The following is a 2,929-nucleotide window of genomic DNA, read 5'->3' as shown; positions in this document are numbered from 1 at the left end:
GGACGGTGTGTGCCTGTGTGTGGGAATATGTGAGCAGTTGGTTACATGTCGGGACAGTGTGTGCCAGTGTGTGGGAATATATGAGCAGTTGGTTACGTGTCGGGACGGTGTTTGCCTCTGTGTGGGAATATGTGAGCAGTCGGTTACGTGTCGGGATGGTGTGTGCCGGTGTGTGGGAATATGTGTGCAGTCGGTTACGTGATGGGGTAGGTGTGTGGGAATATGTGAACCGTCGGTTACGTGTCGGGACGGTGTGTGCCAGTGGGTGGGAATAAGTGAGCAGTCGGTTACGTGTCGGGACGGTGTGTGCCTGTGTGTGCGAATATGTGAGCAGTAGGTTACGTGTCGGGACGGTGTGTGCCTGTGTGTGGGAATATGTGAGCAGTCGGATACGAGTCGGGACGGTGTCTGCCTGTGTGTGGGAATATGTGAGCAGTCGGTTACGTGTCGGGACGGTGTGTGCCGATCTGTGGGAACATGTGGGCAGTCGGTTACGTGTCGTGACGGTGTGTGCCTGTGTGTGGGAATATGTGAGCAGTCGGTTACGTGTCGGGACGGTGTGTGCCCGTGTGTGGGAATATGTGAGCAGTCGGTTACGTGTCGGGACGGTGTGTGCCTGCGTGTGGGAATATGTGAGCAGTGGGTTACGTGTTGGGACGGTGTGTGCCTGTGTGTGGGAATATGTGAGCAGTCGGTTACGTGTCGGGACGGTGTGTGCCTGTGTGTGGGACTATGTGAGCAGTCGGTTACGTGTCGGGACGGTGTGTGCCTATGTGTGGGAATATGTGAACAGTCGGTTACGTGTCGGGACGGTGTGTACCAGTGCGTGGGAATATGTGGGCAGTCGGTTACGTGTCGGGACGGTGTGTGCCTGTGTGTGGGAATATGTGAGCAGTCGCTTACGTGTCGTGATGGTGTGTGCCAGTGTGTGGGAATATGTGAGCAGTTGGTTACGTGTCGGGACGGTTTGTGCCCGTGTGTGGGAATATGTGAGCAGTCGGTTACGTGTCGGGAAGGTGTGTGCCTGTGTGAGGGAATATGTGAGCAGTCGGTTGAGGGTCGGGACAGTGTGTTTTGTGAGTGGGAATATGTGAGCAGTCGGTTATGTGCCGGGACGGTGTGTGCCTGTGTGTGGGAATATGTGAGCAGTCGGTTACATGTCGGGATGGTGTGTGCCTGTGTGTGGGAATATGTGAACAGTTGGTTACGTGTCGGGACGATGAGTTCCTGTGTGTGGCAATATGTGAGCAGTCGGTTACGTGTCGGGACGGTGTGTGCCTGTGTGTGGGATTATGTGAGCAGTGGGTTACGTGTCGGGACGGTGTGTGCCTGTGTGTGGGAATATGTGAGCAGTCAGTTATGTGTCGGGATGGTGTGTGCCAGTGTGTGGGAATATATGAGCAGTTGGTTACGTGTCGGGATGGTGTGTGCCTGTGTGTGGGAATATGTGAGCAGTAGGTTATGTGTCGGGACGGTGTGTGCCTGTGTGTGGGAATATGTGAGCAGTCGGTTACGTGTCGGGACGGTGTGTGCCGGTGTGTGGGAATATGTGAGCAGTCAGTTACGTGTTGGGGTGGGTGTGTGCCTGTGTGTGGGAATATGTGAGCAGTCAGTTATGTGTCGGGACGGTGTGTGCCTGTGTGTGGGAATATGTGAGCAGTCGGTTACGTGTCGGGACGGTGTGTTTCTGTGTGTGGGAATATGTGAGCAGTCGGTTATGTGTCGGGACGGTGTGTGCCTGTGTTTGGGAATATGTGAGCAGTCGGTTACGTGTCGGGACGGTGTGTGCTTGTGTGTGGGAATATGTGAGCAGTCGGTTACGTGTCGGGACGGTGTGTGCCTGTGTGTGGGAATACGTGAGCATTCGGTTACGCGTCGGGACGGTGTGTGCATGTGTGTGGGAATATGTGAACAGTCGGTTACGTGTCGTGACGGTGTGTGCCTGTGTGTGGCAATATGTGAGCAGTCGGTTACGTGTCGGGACAGTGTGTGTCAGTGTGTTTGGGAATATGTGAGCAGTCAGTTACGTGTTGGGACGGTGTGTGCCTGTGTGTGGGAGCATGCGAGCAGTCGGTTACGTGTCGGGACCTTGTGTGGCTGTGTGTGGGAATATGTGAGCAGTCGGTTACGTGTCGTGACGGTGTGTTCCGGTGTGTGGGAATATGTGAGCAGTCAGTTACGTGACGGGACGGTGTGTGGGAATATGTGAGCAGTCGGTTACGTGTCGGGACGGTGTGTCTCTGGGTGTGGGAATATGTGAGCAGTTGGTTACGTGTCGGGATGATGTGTGCCTGTGTGTGGGAATATGTGAGCAGTCGGTTACATGTCGGGACGGTGTGTGCCAGTGTGTGGGAATATTTGAGCAGTCAGTAACATGTCGGGACGGTGTGTGCCTCTGTGTGGGAATATGTGAGCAGTCGGTTACGTGTCGGGACGTTGAGTTCCTGTGTGTGGGAATATGTGAGCAGTCGGTTATGTGTCGGGACGGTGTGTGCCTGTGTGTGGGAATATGTGAGCAGTCGGTTACGTGTCGGGATGGTGTGTGCCGGTGTGTGAGAATATGTGAGCAGTCGGTTACGTGTCGGGACGGTGTGTGCCGGTGTGTGGGAATACGTGAGCAGTCGGTTACGTGTCGGGACGGTGTGTGCCTGTGTGTGGGAATATGTGAGCAGTCGCTTACGTATCGTGATGGTGTGTGCCAGTGTGTGGGAATATGTGAGCAGTTGGTTACGTGTCGGGACGGTTTGTGCCCGTGTGTGGGAATATGTGAGCAGTCGGTTACGTGTCGGGAAGGTGTGTGCCTGTGTGAGGGAATATGTGAGCAGTCGGTTGAGGGTCGGGACAGTGTGTTTTGTGAGTGGGAATATGTGAGCAGTCGGTTATGTGCCGGGACGGTGTGTGCCTGTGTGTGGGAATATGTGAGCAGTCG

Source organism: Schistocerca americana, chromosome 11, assembly GCF_021461395.2.
Source record: "Schistocerca americana isolate TAMUIC-IGC-003095 chromosome 11, iqSchAmer2.1, whole genome shotgun sequence".
Taxonomy (NCBI): Eukaryota; Metazoa; Arthropoda; class Insecta; order Orthoptera; family Acrididae; genus Schistocerca; species Schistocerca americana.
The sequence above is the reverse complement of the archived record's forward strand: the minus strand, read 5'-3'. Positions refer to the sequence as shown.